Raw genomic sequence first — 25,592 nt, 5'->3', positions numbered from 1 at the left:
TCTCCTCATTAAACTTTTCTGTTGAAAGTGGGTCGGTGGACGGCAGGGTGAAAAAAGGCCATTTTTTGAGACTGTGGATGAAAAGAGGAAGCAGGCACGATTTGGTCAGTATACGTTTCTATTCGAAAAATATTGAAAGTGATGTTATTGTCTTCTATTGTAAGCGTCAAGTCTGAATAATGTAATTGGCGGTTTTCGTTTAGTTATGTGATCTACCCATCTAATCTTCAGCATTCCTCTGTAGCACCACATTTCGAAAGCTTCTATTCTCTTCTTGTCCAAACTATTTATCGTCCATGTTTCACTTCCATACATGGCTACACTCCATACAAATACTATCAGAAACGAATTCCTGACACTTAAATCTATACTCAATGTTAACAAATTTCTCTTCATCAGAAACGCTTTCCTTGCCATTGCCAGTCTACATTTTATATCCTCTCTACTTCGACCATCATCAGTTATTTTGTATACGTGTAGGGATGTCAATAGTGGATGGTCGCAGTTCGAATGCATAACTTGCTGCAGTCGACATGCTGTAAATTAACGAATAACTTATTACTAAGGTAAACAAAATAATCAAAATTGATGGATGTGATGTCCGCCAGTTATGCAAAACACCGTTTTTCTCAGTACCCAAACATGTTTCGGCACCACTGTGCCATCATCAGTGCGTTTTCGTTTTTATTTATTCTGCAATGTGAACATTTTAGATAAATGATTATAAAATTATGTGCATGCCAATACAAGGAGCTGCAAATCAAAATGATGAAAATAATCAAAATTTACGGTTTGTAGAAGTCCTGACAGGGTTGTGGAAACGTATCAGAGTTGGAAGGTGTAAACAAAAGTAGCGAAGCTCATCTGGTAAGCAATAAGAGCATATACTTACAGGAAAAATATCAGAGCAGCAACAGAGGGTTGGGGTTGTTTTGGGCGAAGAGACCAAACAGCGAGGTCATCGGTCTCATCGGATTAGGGAAGGATGGGGAAGGGAGTTTCCCGTGCCCTGTCAAAAGAACCATCCTGGCATTTGTCTGAAGCGATTTAGGGAAATAATGGAAAACCTAAATCAGGATGGCCGGACGTGGGACTGAACCCGTCATCCTCTTGAATGCCGGTCCAATGTGATAACCACTGCGCCACCCCGCTCAGTGCAGCAACAGAAATCAATTCCGTACACATGTCAGCTCCCTGTTGCAGATCCCTGCACGATAGAGTGGAAGTAAAATGAACGTGTATAAATGTTTCCAGGCTTTGATTTCCTGTCAACTGTGTCACTACATGATTCTGCAGACAAGATCTCTGATGTATCGTAGCACCACAAGGAATTGTTTCCAGACTTCGAGTTTCCAGTGCATCCACCATCAGCACCACTCGTTGAGTCTCATTTAGGTATGGAGCGAGTGTTACTATACTTTTCATGATCGTCCTGTCCAAAATGCCTGCATGTGTATCACCAGGAAAAGGGGAATTCTTAGGATTCTTCAGTAGGCTGGTGTATAATACATGCAAATATCCCTGTATAAAATCAAACAACACATAGGATGTCAGCAATATGACCTAACAGATATGAAAAACTATCGAAAAAACTTATGGTAAATGATATTAAATCGTTAAAAATTGAGGAAAACCTGGTATAATTACGACAAATTGATGGGAAATATGTAAAATTGATGGAAATAAGACGAATATGAAAAATGGCAAAAAACTTTCAAAATTATGTAAACTGACTGAGAATACATAAAATTAGAGTACGGTACAAATATTATGAAGTGCGGTGAATTGAGGTGGGATGGGGCTACCAGGACATTCAAGACCAGGTAAAGTTTACGAATTGTGCTCTTTCTGCATTCAGTTTTAACCCACCTTCTGCAAACTACGTGGGTTTCCAGAACACATATTTCAACAAAGGCCATATAAGTATTAAACAGAAGCACTACATTAAAGCAGGCTCTATGTTTATACAGGGTGTTACAAAAAGGTACGGCCAAACTTTCAGGAAACATTCCTCACATAGAAAGAAAGAAAATATGTTATGTGGACGTGTGTCCGTAAACACTTACTTTCCATGTTAGAGCTCATTTTATTACTTCTCTTCCAATCATATTAATCATGGAATGGAAACACACAGCAACAGAACGTATCAGCGTGACTTCAAACACTTTATTACAGGAAATGTTCAAAATGTCCTCCGTTAGCGAAGATACATGCATCCACCCTCCGTCGCATGGAATCCCTGATGCGCTGATGCAGCCCTGGATAATGGCGTATTGTATCACAGTCGTCCACAATACGAGCACCAAGAGTCTCTACATTTGGTACCGGGGTTGCGTAGACAAGAGCTTTCAAATGCTCTCATAAATGAAAGTCAAGAGGGTTGAGGTCAGGAGAGCGTGGAGGCCATGGAATTGGTCCGCCTCTACCAATCCATCGGTCACCGAATCTGTTGTTGAGAAGCGTACGAACACTTCGACTGAAATGTGCAGGAGCTCTATCGTGCATGAACCCCACGTTGTGTCGTACTTGTAAAGGCACATGTTCTAGCAACACAGATAGAGTATCCCGTTATGAAATCATGATAACGTGCTCCATTGAGCGTAGGTGGAAGAACATGGGGCCCAATCAAGACATCACCAACAATGCCTGCCCAAACGTTCACAGAAAATCTGTGTTGACGACGTGATTGCTCATTTGCGTGCGGATTCTCGTCAGCCCACACATGCTGATTGTGAAAATTTACAATTTGCTCACGTTGGAATGAAGCCTCATACTGACGAAACTAAAATGAGCTCTAACATGGAAACTAAGCGTTTCCGGACACATGTCCACATAACATCTTTTCTTTATTTGTGTGTGAGGAATGTTTCCTGAAAGTTTGGCCGTACCTTTTTGTAACACCCTGTATGTATCCCACTCCAAGACAGTGTTCTCACACACGCAGTTGAATATAGATATTACCGATTACGGTTGGTTCTCCGTAGCAGTGTCATTCCATAAGTACACTAAGTGATCAAAAGTATCCGAACACCTGGCTGAAAATGACTTAAAAGTTCGTGGAGCCCTCCATCGGCAATGCTGGAATTCAATATGGTGTTGGTCCACCCTTAGTCTTGATGACAGCTTTCACTTTCGCAGGCACACGTTCATTGAGGTGCTGGAGGGTTTCTTGAGGAATGACAGCCTATTCTTCACGGAATGCTGCACTGAGGAGAGGTACCGAAGTCAGTCGGTGAGGCCTGGCACGAAGTCGGCGCTCCAAAACATCCCAAAGGTGTTCCATAGGATTCAGGTCAGGACTCTGTGCAGGCCAGTCCATGTCAGGGATCTTATTGTCGCGTAACCATTCCGCCACAGGCCGTGCATGTGAGCAGGTACTCGATCGTGTTGAAATATGTAATTGTCACCCCTGATTTGCTCTTCAACAGACGGAGGCAAGAAGGTGCTTAAAACATCAATGGAGGCCTGTGTCGTGATAGTGCCACGCACAGGGGGTGCAAGCTCCCTCCATGAAAAACACGACCACAGCATAACACCACCGCCTCTGATTTTCTTGTTGGCTCTATACACTCTGGCAGATGACGTTCTCCGGGCATTTGCCATATCCATACCCTGTCATCGGATCGCCACATTGTGTACCGTGATTCGTCACTCCACACAACGTTTTTACAATGTTCCATCGTCCTATGTTTACGCTGCTTATACCAAGCAAGGCGTCGTTTGGCATTTACCGGCGAGATTTGTGGCTTTTGAGCAGCCGCTGGACCATGAAATCCTAGTTTTCTCACTCCCGCCTAACTTTCATAGTATTTGCAGTGGATCCTGATGTAGTTTGGAATTCCTCCGTGATGGTCTACGTAACATCAGATCATGACTTATGTGTGCAAAAGGAAGGTTGCCACGGCGGTGGAGATGCTACTGCAAATGCCAGTAAGACTGTTACATCTCCTTTGGCTACTGATCGTGGTACTCACTCACACACCAGACAGCTGTTTCTTCATGTGCATTTTAATGCAGCAGGGTGTGGGTGGTAACTCAATGTATCAACTATCGAAAATATTCATGTTGTTTTTCCTCGGCCGGCCGGAGTGGCAGAGCGGTTCTAGGCGCTACAGTCTGGAACCGCGCGACCGCTACGGTCGCAGGTTCGAATCCTGCCTCGGGCATGGATGTGGTTGGTTGGTTGGTTTATGGATGTGTGTGATGTCCTTAGGTTAGTTAGGTTTAAGTAATTCTAAGTCTAGGGGACTGATGACCTCAGGTGTTAAGTCCTATAGTGCTTAGAGCCATTTGAAACATTGGAACCTCGCCTGAGCCTGCCAACACTGACATTGGACTGTTGATGACTGGGAAAATGTTGCCTGGTTGGACGAGTCTCGATTCAAACTGTATCGAGTGGATGGATGTGTACAAGTATAGAGACCACCTTATGAATCCATGGACCCTGCATGGCAGCAGGTAACTGTCAAGCTAATGGAGGCTCTGTAATAGGTGGGGCATGTGCAGTTGGAGTGATATCGGACCCCTGATACATCTAGATATGACTCTGACAGGTGATATGTATGTAAGCAACCTGTCTGATCACCTGCATCCATTCATGTCCATTGTTCATTCCAACAGTCTTGGGCAAGTCCAGCAGGACAATGCGACTCCAAACACACCCAAAATTGCTACAGAGTGGTCCTGGAACAATCTTCTGAGTTAAAACACATCCGCTGGCTACCAAAATCCCTAGACGTACACATTATTGAGCATGTCTGGGATGCCTTGCAACGGGCTGTTCAGAAGAGATCTCCACCTCCTCGCACTTTTACAGATTTATGGACAGCCCTGCAGGATTCATGGTGTCAATTCCCTCCAGCACTACTTCAGACATTAGTCGAGTACATGCCACATTGTGCTGTGGCACTTCTGCGTGCTGACGGGGGCCCTAAACGAAATTAGGCAGGTGTACCAGTTTCTTTGGTTCTTCATTGTATATTACCACAAGTCCTGTGTTATTTCGTACTTCATAACCTCTAATTATAAAGTAGCCAAATTGCTTACAAAACTACAACACAAGTATCTGCTGCTATTGCGAATGATGGTCTGCTGGGTGACAGAAACCTTACACACAGGTCGGTAGAGGCGAGTTATGGAACATTCATCATTTGTTTTTTTATGTTCCGTAAAGACCAGCATGATGTAGCACCGTATTGGCAAAACGGGACCTGCCATAGTGTAGCAAAACAACAACTTCCTCTTGATTTATCCTTGTTGTTGCTGAACGTAAAATGATTGTTTTTCTTCCGACATGTGAGCAGATAGCATTAATGACTGTATTCTTTAATGTTATTCTGCATGTCTGAAATGTTTGTAATACACACATGCTGGACGATTTATTTAAGGAAACTGATTTGAATGCCAGGGGCGCTATGAAACCAACTGAGAGAAATCGCTTAACATACGATGTTTCGTTGAGAATGAGTTTAAATTTTCGATTTTCTTTACTTTGATGAAAGTTTCGAAATGACGAGAACATTCTGTAGCGCTCGATAGTTTTCACTGCAAAATAGTGGCAGTTTTTTCAATTTTATGCAGGGTGCACATGAATAGAAGGTGTCAGGTAAGTTAATACATCTGTCAAATGAATCGCTATAGAGCTCTAGCCTCTGCAGTTTGTTCATCTGTATTCAGTGGCAGTGGTGTAGTTTTTTTTCTTCACGTTGTTGGATGTCACAGAATTGCAGGATGCAGAGGGAGAGAGGGAGATGCCAACTGTACCTTGCAGTCAAACGTGAAAGAATGACTGCATAGATGCCATCCCACACAGATAATTCAATCGTCTGAAAAGAATATAATGTTCTCATGCACGACAATTTATAATTTGAACCGGAGGACTACTCTCAAACTATACCGATTATGTTCATAAAACTAAAAGAAAATGGACTGCGCCTATTCTCATGGAAACAAGAATTTTTTAAATTGTCATTGCGATTGCGTTTTTTTAAATAGATGCTCACCTACATTAAGTGCGTTGACATTAAACACAACTGTTACACTGAAATGTCTTCCCTCACAGAGTGATGCGTGTCAGCGGAAGCAATCGGTCGCAGCAGGGGGAGTGGGGCGCAGCTGCACTTTTAGATAAACAACACGCAGTTGCTATAGCCATCATTTATCTCACTTTGTTCTCTGGCGTGCTGACCATCCGAACCGCCTCGTGCTCCAGTAAAGAGGATGCTCCACCTGCGGCTTTTCAGGTGCTCTGCTTGCTGGGTGGATTGTGCAGCAGTGGTCCAAAGACTATTCTATCAGTTACGGCAGTTGGTGGCAGGTGGTGGATGGTGGTGGCAGCTGCCTGTTTCCTAACCAGCAGACATTTGAAAAAGCATTATACAGAATTTCGTTGTTGTTCCACGAGAGGGGAGTTTGACATAATAGTTTATATTTAATGCCATTACATAGGTTAGTGTTACGTTAGTAAACACTAACGTGTGCTCCCTTGGTAGCTCGGAGAATGTCGAGGCGGTATTCCAGTTCCCGCCAGGTGTTTCGTAACATGTGTCTGTCACAATACCCACAGCAGATTGTATCCTAGCCTTCAGTTCGTCGACGTCAGCAACTGGTGTGACGAAGACCTGATTCTTGATACAGCACCAGAAAAAAAATCAAGGGGCGTAATGTCTGGAGAGGGGAGTAATGACCGGATCGGTGGATTGGAAGGAACGGCCCAACACCCTGGCCACCCCGCTCTCCAGACATTACACTCTATAAAGGCACATTTGCATGCCGTGCGTGAGTTTCCTCGGAAACGCGAAATCTTAATTAAATAATTAATCTGTGAGAAATAAATAAAGCCTATGGCACAGAACTGCAGCGCTGTGTCGCTGATAAAACAAAAACACAATTACGATACTCTTATGTTTGATTAAGGAGGGAGAGCTCTGGTTGAAGTGGTGCGAGAAGCACGTATTTTTATTTTATTGTCTGGCACACCGCCATATTTAATGTTATATAAGATCACTGCGAGTTGCAATCTTACTAGGCACTCGAATCTGTAAAGAATTTATATTTACGAAAGTAAGTAGAATTATTTAACTGTAGGTTTATTCATTGAATATATCTGATTTAACTAACTGTGTAACTTTTTTATGTTTAGTAGACAGTCACCTCTGTACGACGTATTGACATGGCTGGCAAATTATTCTAATATTGAGATTTAGATTTGAGTCCGCACCTACCGCAGCAGTCTTTGGAAACGATTTAAATACGAAGTCCGATTATTTGAGTCTTATTTCACGGTCAACTACGAATAACATTACATTTACGAAAAAGCCATTGTCAAGCGTCTGATACCGAATAATTAAACGTCACGCAAATATTAATTACAACCAATCACTATCATACAATAATACATAATTAATATTTTATTTTATTTTATTTATTTTATAACTCCTAGACTTTTTCTTTTTTTTTGGGGGGGGGGGGGTATACCAAGGACAGAGTCTTCGACACACCAGTTGCTGACGTCGACGAACTGAAGGATGGGATATAAGATGCTATGGGCACTGTGACAGAACACACGTTACGAAACACCTGACGGGAACTGGAATACTGCTTCGACATTGTCTGAGCTACCAAGGGAGCGGACGTTGAGGTTTACTTATGTAAGTAGTCTTACAAAAAACTAGTAACACTAACCTATGTATCGGCATCAAATGTAACTCATTGTGTCAAACGGTTATTCTGTTATACATGTTTATAATCGGGGCAAGACTTTGTGCTCACCCTGCATGTTTAACAGCTTGCTCTTGAGTCTTTTGTCAATCTGTGACTGATTTCCGCAGACTGGAGACAGTATATCACTGCCACCAATGGATGTCTTCGTGTACCACTAGCAAAATATAGAACAGGCTTGTATCCCTACCTACAGGGAAGAGAGTGAGGGATGAGGTATGGTAGTGGGGAGGTAAGACTGGCTCGAAGATGGTTAGTCCATGACCGCACATCAAGGAGGACACATATGAAGCTGCCGCCCCTTTCTCCTGATGCGATCTTTTGGGGTCGGTTTTTGTGGTAGTTGTGTTATTACAATGATTTTTCTCATTCCTCAGTGTATGTGTTGCATTATGGCCTGTTGTTTACGAGTGCTGTTTTTATTTGTTTTTTTTTTCACTATATTTTCGATGTGTAACTGAAACAGTGAAGCATTTTCCATCAGCTGTGCTAGTGTGTATTGGCCGTCCTACACTTCGGTGATGGTTAGTTGCCCTGTCTCTTCTTATAATGTACACGTCAGCCAGCAACTGTACCAAGGTGACCTCTCAGGGCAGTGGATCAGGATGACGTTGTCGAGAAATAAAGAGAGCACCATTTATTTGAATTTTGAGCACCAGGGTGTTTGTTGAGCTATGCAATCGGAGGCTTCTGTAGTGAACACCAACATCAAAAAGTGATAGACACAGTCCTCAGCTGTATACTTACAGGAAATACACTTATTAAACTCCAGTCTATCCTACACCAGCACCTCATCAGTTGAATACATTTCCCGCCAAGAATAAAAATAATACATTCCACTGCAGCCTTTTTCCCGCCAGCTTGTAGGTTAAGGGACCATCTTATGTAGAGTTTATTTCGAGTATATCTGCTACTAGCTTCGAATGATATTGTGAATTTTTTCCCAGCAGGGTAGCACCTACTGTCTGACGTCGACAATTTTTGAGATGTATTGCGATTTTAGGCGCTTCCTGTGTAGCGCTCTGCATATAGTTGTGTAATTAGGACCGATATTTGCTTCAGTTTCCCAATCCTAAATAAGTACAACAACCTAATCTACCTCTCCTTCATCTGGAGAGTTTCCCTGTGTTGGGGGGTGCCCTTGAGCTTTCCATCCAGAAGGGTCAGGGTTCAGGGCATTGCCATTTCAAATTTCACGCTAATTCCCGGGTTGGGGGTGGGCTGGGACGTCAGAAAGCTCTGGGATGTAGCAATTCGCACCGTTTTCGAAACTCGCACCATATTTTGAATTTCCCATCAAAATGCGAAATTACCGCCAGTAGGGCAGGTGGGGAAGAGGGAGGGGGAGGGATGGAGACAGTAATGGAGGGGGAGGGTGCTGGTCCATATGCCAGTTGGGGAAAACCCATGACTTCCACTGGAGGGTTGGTGGGGTTAATTAATTGATCAATTTAATTAAGTTGCGTAATTAATTTGATATCAGTTTCACATAAAAAGTGCAGCCAGAGACCTATTAGCCCACTACTATATCCCCCTGCAACTGTAGCGTTCAAACCGATAGTGGACGACGTGCATCACGTTTCAGTACCTACCAGAGGACAAACATTAGACTGGGAGCAGTACTCGCAACTAACAAGCGCAAAGTGTTTGTGTTTTACTGTAGAATGGACACACCTCAGGCAGAAAATACACATGTACAACTTTCTTGCTTTCCTGAGGCGTCTCTCGATGTTTGAAAACGTGGAATGGTGTTGAGTACTTCAGCTTTGAAAACATTCCACACACAGTCTTGCAGCAGCTGTCTCACTGCAATCCGCTTTGCCATATGCAAGCACCATGCCGGGGTCATTTCTGCAGCTGTGTACTGGTCCATGCCGCACTGCTGTCAACAACGTTAGTGCACTGGCACACCACACAAGTCCAGAGTAGGATGCGCGCAAGGGCTGTGTGGTGGAATGTAGCGCATGCACGGTAATGTTATTAGGCTCAGAGTGTTCAGCCACAGAACACAGATGGCTAAATGGTTTCATACCTTCTGTATTAAGAGACCAAAACGAGTGGGAACAAACTGTCACAACGGTTCTCAGACTTCGACACTCTCCAGTGCCCCTGTCGTGTGTTTGTAGATATAGATTCCTTCTTGAAAACCAATCAGTGTGCCTTCCTGCGTAACATACTAAGTGTTGTCAGTGTTTTTTATGGGACAAAAAAATGGTTCAAATGGCTCTGAGCACTATGGGACTTAACATCTGTGGTCATCAGTCTCCTAGAACTTAGAACTACTTAAACCTAACTAACCTAAGGACATCACACACATCCATGCCCGAGGCAGGATTCGAACCTGCGACCGTAGCAGTCGCGCGGTTCCGGACTGAGCACCTAGAACCGCTAGACCACCGCGGCCGGCTTTTATGGGACATCCTGCGTAATTAGCGCTTTACTACGCTGGGGTTACTGACTCAGCTAGAAGAAGATTTGTACAAAGAAACGAAGCTGACTGTAAAAGATATTTTACAGGACAGAAGATTAGATCCATGATGGAATTATAGAACGTAGGTTATTTGTAGTTGCCAAATTACTAGCTGGAGAAACAATTAGATGATTCTAATGTAGAACTGAATTGTTTGTACTTTTATACGAAACTACCACATAGAAAGAGTTGTTTGCTGTATGTAAGTGTAAATGTAGAAATTAATAAAGGTTTTAAATGAGAATATTTGGTTCTCTTATTCACTAGCCAGTCAAAAATCCGAAAAAGTTTCCTATTTACTATGATGTACATACATGTCTCTGTGATGGGGAGAGGTGTGGAGGTTTCTAACGAAGTAAACAAGAAGATATTAATGTATATGGCGTCGAAACGCTTTCAGCATGCCGGCATCTCGTGGTCGTGCGGTAGCGTTCTCGCTTCCCACGCCCGGGTTCCAGGGTTCGATTCCCGGCGGGGTCAGGGATTTTCTCTGCCTCGTGATGGCTGGGTGTTGTGTGCTGTCCTTAGGTTAGTTAGGTTTAAGTAGTTCTAAGTTCTAGGGGACTGATGACCATAGATGTTAAGTCCCATAGTGCTCAGAGCCATTTGAACCATTGCTTTCAGCATTTCAACTCTATACTCACCGAGAATGATCTGTAATGAAATGGACCGTCTGCACCAAATATGTACGAAATTAGAGACGGATAAACAGTGACACATCCATACACTGAACAAACGACTCTCCATAATGCACAACTCGTCTCTCATTGTTGTTGACCATCCTACAATTTCACTATCCCATGACAAAAAGCACAGCTCTTTTATTAATCCAACCTAGTAACATTCCCAGGCCATCGATCAATTACTCATAAAGAAGAGTACGGACACGACTGCGTGCCGACTGCGTGCAAGGGCTACACCTTTCATACCTTATGGTTGTGGTAAAACGTTTCTGTGTAAATTTAGGGATGTCCTGTATGTCGATTGTTGCCCCACTAGTATTTCAATTTTCGGAAACTAGAGAGACATGTTATAAAAGTTATTATTAGAGTAGCTAATGCAGACTGGGTTTTACTCTACTTCGTGTTTCAACTGGTGGTGTCCTGCCTGTCTTGTCAAGCCCCAGCTCCCAGCAGTTAGCGTCTGACATAATTATAATCGTGGGTGCTGCGGGCATCTAGATGCTCTGGGTATTCTACAAATGCTCTCGTTTTTTAACAGTCATGGAGCTACTATTTGTCTCTCTTACGATGCCTCCTTGATGTCCGTGTGTTGGGGCGTGGCGGCAAATGGCATCTGCTGCAGTTCTTCTAGTTGTGACAAGGAGCTTACCGGCTGACGGCGTGCAGAGGCGGCAGTGTATCCTCAGCCAGCTACCAGGTACGTCGCGCATGGGCAGTGTTAAGTTACAAGCTTATTGGTATACAATGAAAGACATGTGAACCCTCTTTTTATTCGATGTGTCATACTGGACACTCTTTTTCAACCGAAGTCTTCGATAGTATGATATATGACACCAGAGTGGCTCTGAGTCTGTGATGGCTCGTAACCAACAATGATCGTGTTGCACATTGCTCATCAACAAAACAATTAACAACGGACAGAAGATGAGCGTAGTGCTCATTTCTTGGTAATCCATGATGTAAACAGACCGTTCGCTCATGTCCTGAAACATCTACTCGTAATAACACCAAAACATGTGCACAGAATCAAATATTTCTTTGCAGAATAAAAGAAATTAAGATAAACTGCAACTCTATGTACGCAGAAACTACTAGGCCTGCCTTATTAACCTTTCTCTGCAGGACCGATGTTAACTACATTCGACTGTATAGAGCCGTTTGGTTTGTAGTGATCATTTGCACAGGAATCCCATTACGCTTTCCTTCATATTTTCAAATTTTTCAATCACTCTTTGAACTCAGAAAATACTAAAACGAGTTCTCGTCCCATGGAGAGCAATGTATTCCATCACGCTCGAAGCTCCACACATTTTTTGTACTCCTCTCTTCTATACACAACAGAGAGTTTTGTTCGACACTTCTTTGCTCCCAAAAGAGAATAGCGTTCAGTACCAGCTCCGAGAGAAAACTGGAAGAGTAAGAGGTGAATTTCTGTGGTAGAAAGAGAGAGGCTGCAACTATGCAACTAGGTGTCCAGTGAATTTAAATCTCTCCTTCGCCTCGGACCTTACAACATCTTTATTTCTTTTGCCTCCTGCAGTACATTACACATCTTCAGTTCTCGCTTGTTTATAATACTTGTGAAAATCTGTAGAATTTTTGGCCACGCCTCCCTAATGTTTGTACTTTTATGCTCAAAAGCTGTTAGCTGATCTCGTGCTTAAGTTGGATCATGTGGTATACAGCATTATTTAATCTCCGCACCGAGCAGCGGAGCATTATCACGCGCGGCTGAGAAACGCATCGTTGGCCGCACTTACCCGTGCGCGTAGCATAATCACGGGCCTCCTTCGCGCTTGCGCGCTTCAAACCGCAGCAACTGGCCACCCATTAAACTCAGCGACTGGCTGCCTAGAATACACAGCAACCCAAGCCGCCGGTTCCATTAACTACGGAGTCTTATGTAACGCCGCTACTGACGCCTAGAAGTCAGTTCTCATCGTACTAAGTTCTACTCCACGATTAGGAAGTGATACGCTGTGGTGGACCTGATGTGCGATGTTGATTTGGGTGCTCTCTGGACTTAGAATTCGTATGCCATACTGGATCTTGGACTTCAGCGTTCTCTAGGCTTAGTACGTCAATGGTCTTGTGATTTCACTTGCTCTTCCTGGACAATGGATTAACCATACATTCATTGTGTTATTCGTCGTTATAACAGTTCACTATCCCTTTTCTGTAACTCGTATACAAAATATCCACATGGAACATAATTTTATGAAAAAGCGAGAGCCAGAAAACGAACCATTGTCCTTCGGAAGCGTTGCTGAACTGCAGACTTATACGATGTATTTTCATTACATAGTTTTTCCCTGTTGGCCATATTATTCATGCATTTGAAACATCTTCCCCACATTCGAAAACGACATTGACATCCCTTGACTGGAAATTCCAACGCGTAGAAAAGCAACGTGGCACCCGTTTTCGTACTGTTTCCTTGAAAACTGCTGTTCTTTGTGGAACTGTTGAAAAGGAGCTACAAAGTCGTCAAACTTTGGTAAAAAATATTTGCCCATTTTTATTAATCCGAATGGATCTAAGCATAATCAGGTTCAACTGGTGAGTACAACAATGAATCTGTGGTGGCTTATAAAACTTTTCTTTAAAACAATGTACTTGTGCTATTAGTTTGTGTGGACAATTGTCCAAGTGATGATTTACCTGTTCTATGATGTACGTTGCCAAAATCTGGACGTCAGGCTTTTCTGGAGCTATGACGTCCTAAAATCTTTCAAATAGTCTTCCAGTAATGATGTATGTACATACTATAACCATTAGGAAATAGCAGGCTACATCGATGGTTTTGTCATGTATTACAGCCAAAAACGCCACAGGCTTAACTTTCTTTCTGATTTTCTCTTGGCAGCCTTCGAGGAGGTATTAGAAGTGTTTATTCCGAATAGTACTAGAGGTGCCTTTGAAAACTGTTTCTTTTCCTAAATACAACTTTAATACCAATACCAATCTAATTCTACACTAAAATTTATCAAGGCACGAAAAATGACAGGATTTGAAACTGATTTAGTCCCATCATTTCATCTGAGGGCAAGTTCCAAAACACCATTAAATCGAATGCAGTTAATAATTAGAGTTTTTATGTACCCGTTAGCGATAGCTCTTTGGTTTTGTATTGATACGGACCTTTTCTACCACACTCTAATACTCTAATATTTACATTGCCTACACTTGCAGATTCAACACGTTATTCACATGGATCGAAGAAGGTTCGTGTTTCCTAATTTTGTCACGGTGGTGTGGAATGCACAGACCCCTTGTTTAGTTCACGAAAGTTCTCCTCCAAACAATAAACAAGGAGAACAAAATAAGGCGTTTTCCAAATCACAATCACACAATCATTCATGCTTTACAGTTCAGAGATAAATTTTCTATTGGAACTGACATTTTCCTTATAACTGTCTGCGAAATTGTTAAAGAAGCACTCAGCCTAGGTAATCTGTCAATTTATACTTTTTTTCCAAACTTGTGTAAGTTGATGGGTCCATAGAGCAAGGAAATTATGTGATTCATTATTTCACGTATTCATTTGTTGCCCCAAAATTCTCTAATGCACACGTTAAAATAACGGACAGAACGTACAAGAAATATTTACTTCGCTCGCAACTGCACATGAACTGGTAAGGAGACGCGAGAATCCCACTTAGTTCGAATATCTGAGCGCGCCGGTTGTCTTCGGAAGGCCGGCCGGTGAGGCCGAGCGGTTCTAGGCGCTTCAGTCTGGAACCGCACGACCGGTACGATCGCAGGTTTGAATCCTGCCTTGGGCATGGATGTGTGTGATGTCCTTAGGTTAGTTAGGTTTAAGTAGTTCTAAGTTCTAGGGGACTGATGACCTCAGATATTAAGTCCCATAGTGCTCAGAGCCATTTGAACCATTTGTGTTCGGAAGGACGGCAGCTGGCAGGCGACTGAGAACACCCGCTCTATCACGCCTGAGGTCCTAGCTACGTTATACTGTTTTGGCACTGTTTATTTATTTACTGTGGTAAAAGAAAAAGAAGCTTTATTTTTATATTTCCTAATTACGAAATTATTTGGAGGGTATTATACGGGGCAGTTCCTATACCTTCGCCTCACTACGAAGGAAACCGACAACAAACTCGATCAGAACTGCTGGTGTTGCCACCATTGGTTGCTACATGACTGCACTTCAAACAGTCACCACGGGTTGCTACATGACTGCACTTCAAACAGTCACCACAGCGTACAAATTGCGGCCGCAAATTGCTCCGTCAGTCCAGTCATGGTAGGCGCTACCTGTGTCTTGAAGTGATTTTGCGGCTCGGGTCCACAACCACAGTCATCTTTGTGGCGTGGGGAAGAGATGTTGTCCCGTCGGTGCGTCGGGGGCGATGTTGCTCTGTTCGCACCCGGCTTCCCCCTCCACTCCCGGGTGGCTCGCTTGGGGTGTCTATACACACAAGGCCAGCATATGAGAACAATGTTGCCAAGTATTGCCCCTGCACTCCACGCAACCCCTGAGACACCCAAGGCTGCGTTTGCGTAACCCTAGACCAGTCGGCACAATTTCGTCCCACTCGGCTGTGTTCGGCACTCAGAGCCCAGGCATTTCAAAAGAGAGTAATGGCATGCTATTTCTTTACTTGTATAGAAAGCTCATAAAGTTAACTCAGTTTAATAAAATTATTCCTGGGGGTAGCGCAAACCTGCAAACCTATAAAGGAGACCCCCCTGTTCCGAGTAGTGTATAAGCAATGTGGTCTTTCGTTGTAAGTAGTATTGTCATTGCTAGTAACATTCTGTGAGAAGTATGTGAGGGAGTCGGATGTTGGTTATGCTGCTAAGCAGTCTAGAAATAACTAGCAGAACACAGAGATGCAAATGCAGAGAATGTTACTTTCCAGAAATATGATCTTGTATTGCTTCATTTGAGAATTGTGAAGATTTTCAGATAATTTTGTCACTGTGTTGGTTGCTCTTACATAATTTATGAGAAATTTGTGAAAGGTAAATTTTCGGTGATTTTTCTTTATTGATTTGGGTTTATTAGTCTGACTGCCCAGACATGAACAATAAAAGTTACCTGCTCACATATCTGGCACCCAGAGGTGTAGGTTCACAACTCCTTTACTATTCTTTTAAGTAATTTCATGGCAGTCATGCTTTTTATAAGAAGTGATTTTTGTAAAATTGATTGTAATCGTTAAGGACTGAGGTTCACAATACAGTTTTGAATACTAGTCTCCTTTTTAATCATTTACAAGTCGAGGTTCTACCATCCTCTTCTCACGAAATATTTATTTTGCAATTATTTGTCGCCACTTTGCACTTAGTGGGACATAGTTGCTAATGAGTAAAGCATGAAGTGCTTAGCATAGTTACTCTTCCTTGTGTTGCACCGGAAAAAATTTCTTTTCTTTAGCTGGGTTGCTGCTGCAGTGCATTTTTAATATTCGCCACTTTCGAGCAGTACCAAGTTTCTATTGCCATAAGATAGGCCATGAAAATTGTTCAGGGCCAATTTAACATCAGTTAGGACATAATAAGATCTTTCAAAGATAAGCATGGTATTTCAAAATTATAAGGTTCAGTTTAGGTTAAGTTCAGATTTCATTTCTTATGCAGACATTCTTGTTCTTGCAGTGCAGTACTACATTCAAGTATGGCTTATTTTTTCTTTGGAATTTTATTTGGTCAGTATGAGTACATTAATAGAAGCTTTTTGGACAGTAATTCTTTCAAAATCCGTTTTCTTACTAGTAGAAATCTTAGTCTGTAGTTTTGTACATTGGAAATGCGAGTACGTACTGTGATATCATGCATTGTAGCACTGTTCACTGCACTGCACAATACAGAATTTCACACAACATCTTACATATATTTAATGTATAGTTTTAGGCTTCCTAATTATTTTTGTTAACTGCTAATTTCAATACAGTTACGCAATTAAAGACATTTGTCGACTCCTTTTATTAGATAGTGTTTATGTAATCACACCACTTGCATTGTTCAGCTTCACATTCAACATAGACATACACAAAAGTGTAAGACTAGGAAACCAGTTTAGTTTATAACAACATCACACAAAGGAGCAACATAAAAAACAGATACAATGGTTATGAGCAGGATTGAAAATCACGATTGTTATTTAGTTTTTTAATAAAGTGTTTATCGCTGCTATTCCCATCCTATGCCTCCACTAGGTACTGTATACAGGGTACATCTAGCAATGTGTTGTGAGTGTACATATTTGGATTTGTCCATTGTTATTTATGAGTGTATCATAATCCTGTAGTAAGCCCCTCTAAGGCATCCATACAGTAATGTCAGACACAATAATGCATGGTAATTACTTGGTATGTATTTTTCACAGTTTACCAATTGTTTAGTCCAATATTTACGTCTGCATCTTCTTGAAAAGTGAGAGAAAATCGGTGACATTGCAACAAATTGTGAATAGCAATGGGGTAGGTGGTCCCTGGGGGTATCAGGTGGTGTGTGATCTTGAAGATAACAAGCCCAATTGCCTCAGGTGTAACATGCTACCCCTGGAAGTCTTATCAGAGTCCTTGACATAAGATCATTATCTGTGCTTGTATCACCACTGCACAACTACTGTTGTTTGCTACAGAGCCCCATGTTCAACGATGTGCAGCGAACAGCGAGTTTAGAAACACTTGTGCCTGTACCAACTTTGTACTCCGTCATCATATCGCCCACAGACCACCACCTATTGTGATTTACACAACAGGCAACATCAGACCTCCACGTTCTGTGATGAGGCATGGGTGTCCAACACTTTATCTCCTACTTGTAGTTTGACCATCCTTCAAGTACTATCTATACATGCTCACAACAACAGCATGTGGGCAGCTGACCAGCTTCTTCATTCCAGACATTCTCATTCCCAGGTTCCAGATCATAACTAACTGCCACGTGTCAGAGACGTCTGTGAGTGGATTTTCTCATATGCAGCTTATATAGTCGCTAAAATGATTCATCATTCTTTTGTTCTTTTTTATTGCAGTTCGCCAGGAAGAGGTGATCTGGCAGCGAACAAAATCGCTCTTCCGCCAAAGGTTACACATGCTGAAAAGATGTTTTAAAATACATAATAATAGATGGCAATAAATGGTGTTTAAAGAAACACACTGGTGGAGAATATTTTTGACTTTTGCAGAAAAACATATGGCAATAGGTGATCTTCTTTTTAAAATAAACACATTGGTGAACAATACTTACGATTTTTAAGACTTCTTACATCATTTTACAATGCAGTTAAAGTAGAATCATTGATGGTAATGTGAATGATGCTATGGTGTAATGGTGATGCTGCTGGAGCATGAGAATGACCATGCTGAAAGTAGCATATTGAGTATGACTCTGGGGTCCTGTGGAAACGCAGGTGGCTACTAAAGGTCAGTGAAGTGGAGGAGACGAAGGGGGAGTGAGTAAAACTTAAGCATGTGTGAGGTGGACCATTGCCGCTAGGGTTGGAAAGAGGGCTGTATCTCAGGATGGATTTAATCCTTGTGAAGTGGCAAGTGAAAGTTGATTGAAATTCTGGGGGGGGGGGGGGGGGAGGGGTGTATAAGGCATGAAGGTGCATGAAAGGTGGAGTATATTATGGGAGCGAGTGGGGTTGATAGTGACAAATGTAGGATGGTGGTGAAGGAATAGAACTGTAAGGCAGACATAGTTGACAGGGAGAGCATAGGTTTGTAGTTTGAAGAACAGTTCAGAATGCTACACCCTGTCAATCGCTTTCTGGGTGTCAAGGGAGACAAATAAGGAGCAATGCCATTTATTTAGTTGATGGGAGATGAGGAGAGTAAGTAACAGTTAGGACGAAAGCCACAATGGATGTTGGGGATGGGTAGATAGGCTGTAAGGTGCTGATGGATTCGTTGGGTAAGGATGGTTTCAAGGATTTTGCTAAAAACTCAGGTCAGGCTGATAGGCTGATAGCGTCTGCGAAAGCAGTTTATCAGGTTTCAAGAAAACTAGGACTGTGGCTATTTCTGGGTAATGACCTGTGTAGATGATGGTATCCCGGAGGACGTCAAGGTTTCGTGACAGACTCTAGGACTAGTCTTTACGTGGCATTAGTTAGCTGTATCGTGACTGGTAGCAGTGTTTCCATTTTAGTGAGTGTTTATGTAATCTCTTCAGCTATTACTGACTTGTTTAGTCCTGTTTGTGAAGCGTTGTGTAAGCACAGGAAGTCTGGTGTGAGACATGCTATATCTACATTTGCACATTCATACACTTAGGGATCCGTAAAGTTAATAATTTTAGAATCATGGGGGATGGTGAAAGTGTCTTCCAGGTAGGATGCGAAGAGGCTGGCTTTGGTGAGGTAGTCAGGAAGAGGTTTGTTGATTAAGATGGAATACGTGGGAGTGGAGTCGTACACAGAGACCCCATGGAACGCTTTACAATGCTTTTTAGAGTTTATAGGTGTTCTCCATTCGTCTCTTTCCTTACCGCATAATGTGCCCACAATGCTATCAGATGGCCTTCAGTCTCTCAGCTGGTAGTGGTCATAATGTTTTAGGTCTTCAGTCTATCTCGCGAAAACAATTCTTTGAAAATATGAAGCAGGTGATATCAGGACGGAATCTATGAATATTCTACGGCACCCTACATACCGCCCCGTTAGAAGCAATGAAGATAAAATTACGCTAGCAATAGTGGACACAGCTGCAAACAACCAATCAGTCTTCTGGCGATAGTGGAAAGGGAGCATAATGCACTGAGGTGACAAAAGTCATGGGATATCTCCTAATATCATGTCGGTACTCCGTTTGCCCGGCGTACCGCAGCACCTCTATGTGGCATAGATTCAACAAGTCGTTGGAACGACTCTGCAAAAATATTGAGCCATGCTCTTCTATAGCCGTCCATAATGGCCAAAGTGTTGCCAGAACAGAATTTTGTACACGAAAAGTCCTCTCGTTTATGTGCCACAAATGTTCTATGGCAGGCTGGCCAGATCATTCACTCGAATTGCACAGAATGTTCTTCGGGACCAATCGCGGACAACTGTGGCCCAGTGAAATGGTACATTGTCATCCACAAAAATTCCATTGTTGTCTGGGAACATGAAGTCCGTGAATGGTCACAGATGGTCTCCAAGTAGCCGAACATAACCATTTCCAGTCAAAGATCGGTTCACATGGACTAGATAATCCAGTCCATTCCATGTAAACACGGCCCATGCCATTATGGAACCACCACCAACTTGCACAGTGCCTTGTTAACAACATGGGTCCGTGGCTTCGTGGGGTCTGCGTCAGACTCAAACCCTGACATCAGCTCTAACTACCTGAAATCGGGACTCAACTGACCAGGTCTTGGTTTTCCAGACGACTGTGGTAGAACCGATATGGTCACGAGTCCAGGAGAGCCGCTGCAGGTGACGTCGTGCTTTCAGCAAAGGCAATCGCGTTGGTGGCCTGCTGCCATGGCCGATTAACGCCAAATTTCGCCACACTGTCCTAACGGATACATTCCTCGTACGTCCAATTCCTCGTACACCCAACACTGATTTCTGCGATTGTTTCATGCAGTGTTACTTGTCTGTTAGCACTGACAACAGTACACAAGCACCGTTGCTCTCGGTCGTTAAGTGAAGACCGTCGGCCACTGCTTTGTCCTTGGTGAGAGGTAATACCTGAAATTTGGTATTTTAGACACACTTTTGAAACTGTGGATCTCAGAATGTTGAATTCCCTGACAGCTTCTAAAATGGAATGTCGCATGCATCTAATTGCAACTACCATTCTGTGTTCAAAGTCTGTTAATCCCTGTTGTGCGGCCTTAATCACATCGGGAACCTTTTCACACGAATCATCTGACTACAAATGACATCTCCGCCAATTACCTTGTGTATGCAGTGCTACCGTCAGCTGTATACATGCATCTCGCTATACCGTGACTTTTGTCATCTCTGTGTGTAAAACCTAAACAATATCTTCTTCGACGCACCGTACAACTATTTGCATGATAGAGAAGCAGATTTTTTGCTGCTACACTTGCAGTACGTCTGTGACCCAGTAATATAGAGGAGTAGTCAACGTACTGGTTTTCGAGCATGACAATATGTAGCCAAACATATAAGGGCGGAATGTAGGAATCACTGTGATTTAATTTTTTTTAAGAATATAAACAATGCGCTACCATTTCTGTATGCTGAAGAATGATGCTCCCTCATTTGTGAAATGAAGTACATGCGACGATATTAGTGATTATGTGCGAAGATTAAGTTCAAGAACTAAGTCACCATTCATGTATCTAGACTTTGTTGTCTATTTCTTCGTAATTGCCGGCCGCAGTGGCCGAGCGCTTCTAGGCGCTACAGTCTGGAACCGCGCGACCGCTACGGTCTCAGGTTCGAATCCTGCCTCGGGCATGGATGTGTGCGATGTCCTTGGGTTAGTTAGGTTTAAGTAGTTCTAAGTTCTGGAGGACTGATGACCTCAGAAGTTAAGTCCCATAGTGCTCAGAGCCATTTGAACCATCTTCGTAATTGTTCTTAGATGTGTCAGCAGTGCATCGGCAATGCGGATTAGAAATATCACGTGCAGTTTTCAATGACGAATTGTTGATACAAGGAAAGAGGTGAAATGGAACATTTAACGACCGGTTACTGAGAACATAAAAATATTAATATTCGTGATAATAGCGGTCTAGAAGCACAGTACCATAAATTGTATAATTAGATTACTTCTAGAATAACTAAAACTAGTAAGTTACAGTTCTTGTAAACAAATAGACTGGAAATCAGCGTGAACAGTTACAGGAATTTGACGCTTACTGCACAGGGTTCGCGACCCATTGGGAGAGTCACGTTACGCAGAGGCGTCGGTTTGTCGTTCTGCCTTCTACACCTTGAAAGCAACTCCCATATGGCGACAGCAAGGAACGTTGTGCATGCGCAGACGAATCGCCGCGACTGCCGCATTAGTCTTCAGTCGTGGATTTGTCTAAAGAAGAAAATGACATATTTACACTACTCGCATATCGCAGGACGGTAGGTTCTGAGTTAAGTGCATGTTTGTTTTTTAAACATTCTGAACTAGCGTCAAATTTGAATCGTAGTTGTATCTGCATCTCTCAGTTTGCAACAGACACCTGTTCATTTTTGGAACACAACGTACGACTAGCTTAGAGACAGAAGTGATGACAATTTCTCCAGGACCTGACCATCATTTTGCAGAACAATGCCCAAGGACGTACAGTGCAAGCTGTTACTGATTCGTTTGACTGATGGGGCTGCTAAGTGCTATACCACCTACTGCACTCTTCTGACTTAAGCCCTCGTGAGTTCAACTCGATTTCTAAACTGAAGGAAACACTTCATGGCATTCGCTTGAGAACTGCTACAAATTCGTCGGGCAATAGACCGCGCCGCTCGAACTGTCAACACAACTGGCATTGCTAACAGTATCCTACGACTTCCACATCGCTAGCAACGGGTTATACACAATGCTAGTGACTACTTTGAAGGTCAGTGAAACTTTGAAACACGTTTCTATTTTGTACAAGCTGTAAATAAATAGTTGCCACTATTAAAGTTCCAACCCTCGTATGTAGAAGACAGCTTTGCATTATGGCCACATGGGACAGCAACACATCCTGCATTTCTGGAACACCTTAACTCCCTCCATCTGAGGATTTGCTTCACCATGGAAGTGGATGAAAATGGAGAACTCGCTTTCTTAGACGTCTTCGTCCGCAGAAAAGAAGATGAGTCCTTGGGTCACAGTGTATTTCGTAAAACAAGTCATACTGACCTGTATCTACGAACTACGAGCTGCCATAATCCATCTCAACGCACTGGCGTATTATGAACTCTCGTTCATAGGGCTAGACTTAACTCTGATTCAGGGAGTTTATCGGCGGAACTTAGCCATTTTTGCTCTGTGTTTGTACAAAACGGGTTCTCTGTAAACCGATTCGTAATGCATTTCGACCTGCACACAAAACTCAAGAACAGCCAGAAGAGACGTAGAACTCCACGAAGGTGGTGTGGTTTTTCTACTCCAATGTTGGTGGTGTGTCCTTGAAGATCGGCAGGCTGTTCAAGGAACATCACATAAAATGTGTCTCCCGCCCTCCAGCGCGAGTGCAGGCGATGCTGACCTCTGTTAAAGAAAACCTTGATCTAAGGAGACTAGGCATATATAAGGTCCTGTGCCAGTAAGGGAAATCATGCCACCGAGTCGGATCTCTCGGGTATAAGCGGATCTGAGTGGAGAGGGTCTGGCGACTGTTAACGTGTGTTGAACAAGTGTGCACGCTGCTTAACTATTCGGACATGTCGTGTATTTGCATATCTGACCGGGTCTGTAACGGACATATGTTCCTTAGTGCCGATGACCCATTTCACCAGGAGTTCAACAACTGACAATTATATAGTCGTTTGTTAGCGCTCGTGGAGTTTCCTTGACTATTTGCTTGCTGTGAACTGGAATTTTGTATCTTTTACTGCGGACTGTACTGAGAAGCAATGGCTGAATTAGGCCTATCCATTTCGCAAGTGGAGGATATATAAAAGAAAGTACTATGAAGGCGGAGTTAACACCTATCAAATACCCAAGTCCAAGAGCAAAACGCAAAGTCTGAGATAATGTTTACGTACTGAGTAATCAAAATAGCGCTAGTATTCCTGGATTTGTTCAGTGAGTGAAATGCAAGCACATATTATCATAAGTCATCTCTGGGCAATAGGAATTTGATTAGGTACGTTAACTAAAAAATTCTGCGAAGATAAGAGTGTACCGACAGAAGAAGAGATTTTAAAAACAGGTAAAAATAATATTATATATACTGTCGTAGACTTCGTCTTATTTATCTTGATCTTGTTGTCTATCATTATAGACTTGCATTTCTCAGTGAATAATACCGCCGATATTCTGAACCCTTTACACATTTTGCAGTTTTATATCTTTACCTCTGGACGTGAGCGATCGTTTCAAGAAGGCCACTGCGCAATATGTGACACTAGACGTGCGAATCTTTGGAAGGGCGAGGATTTAATAAATTCATAAATTCATCCAGGAGGCTGTCACCCTGGGAGCAACTGTCGGAATGATAAACGCCAAAGAACTTCTACCTCACCCTACGACACTTGCTCGAGAATTTCCCAACAGTGCAGAAATTGCAAGAATAACTGTCCCTCCGAAAATTGTTGTAGCAACTAGACAAGGTGGGTGTTTAGCCAGCAGGGACGTACGAACAAATGATTTTAGAAAACTGCATTATATTACAGTGTCAGTTAATAACATCAATGAGGAATGCTCCCTAATGAACAGAGTACTTCTTTCTCTAAAGTTTATAGACGAGCCCAAGACAGGAGAAGCTATTTTACAGGAGCTGCTTCTTAAATTTACCCCATTCAGAATGGACGAAGAACACTTGTCGAAGCTAGTGTACGTAATGATCAGTAGTCTAATATCGTGAGTGCGTTAAAGGAATACGAAAGGCAGTTATGTCTTGCACAAATATATGCACGACAGTCTCACGCCGCACATTCGATACATATCATTGGTTGGGTGAAAATCGTTGTGAATCGATTGAACAAATATCGATTTACAAAAACTTAATACCATATATGAAAAGTGCGGGACTGAAGTCAAAATTAGAGAAGTCTCTGCACCTGGAATGTGACACACGTTGGAACTCAAAAATAACCATGTTGGAGTCACTCTTGTCTCGGTTCGAACAGATTAAGGAGATGGTGCAGGGAAATAACAAGTCTGTAAAAGCAGATGGAACAGACAAGCATCTCCTCTGAAATTTGATAGGTTATTTAAAACCGTTTCACAATCAAACAGACAAATAGCAATAGGAGGAGGAATGTCCTACAATAGAGAATGGCCTCCTACTTTACACGAAAATAATGTATTACTTGTCTGGCATTCTCAGAGGTTTGGACGAGTCTGGAACGATGAAAAAACTGGCAACGAGAGCTTCGCAGTACATGCATCAGAAAGTTAATCTTGAGATGAATCACAAGATCGCTACGTTCCTCACACCCCCTTTTCGAAATATGAGAATGCCTTCCTCTCCAGCAGAAAAAGAAGAAGAACGATCACCTGATAAAGATCTCTGTAGGAGAATTCCACAAAGTACAGTCGAAATGCAGCAACTAGACGAGACAAGGAACAAAGAATTCCAGAGGACCAGAACTGTTCACGACAGTGAGCGTACGACGCTGATGAAGCACAAAGTGACGGTGTGTCTGTGTATCAAGTAATTCACAAATCAGACTTTGACGACGATCGACTCCTTGATTGATGGAGAAAAAATCCTCAACACTCCCAAACTATCACAAGTAGAAAAAAATATATTTGCTATTCCTTCTACCAGTGCTGTGGGTGAAAGGACATTTAGTATGGACGTAACATTATTCAGGAAAAATAATCACGAATAAATCCTCAATATGTTCATGAACTTTTGTTCATTAACAGTTACTATAAACATACAGAGAACTGATTTCATACTCGTGATAAATCGTAATTTAAACAATGCGTAGATAGAAGGTAATTGTTAAATGTTTAGTATTACGATGCAGCTTCTCGTGTGTTAATTTCAATTCTATAAGTAAAAAGAAATCACAAAATAGTGCATGTTTGTTCTAATTCGATAAAAAATACATCTCATGTAAACACCTATGAATCTGTTTGCTTTTACGCTGTTGCACAGTACACTGATATTTTCTCGTATCTGCTTTC

The sequence above is a fragment of the Schistocerca serialis genome, chromosome 7, assembly GCF_023864345.2.
Source record: "Schistocerca serialis cubense isolate TAMUIC-IGC-003099 chromosome 7, iqSchSeri2.2, whole genome shotgun sequence".
Taxonomy (NCBI): Eukaryota; Metazoa; Arthropoda; class Insecta; order Orthoptera; family Acrididae; genus Schistocerca; species Schistocerca serialis.
Note: the sequence above shows the minus strand (reverse complement) of the source record.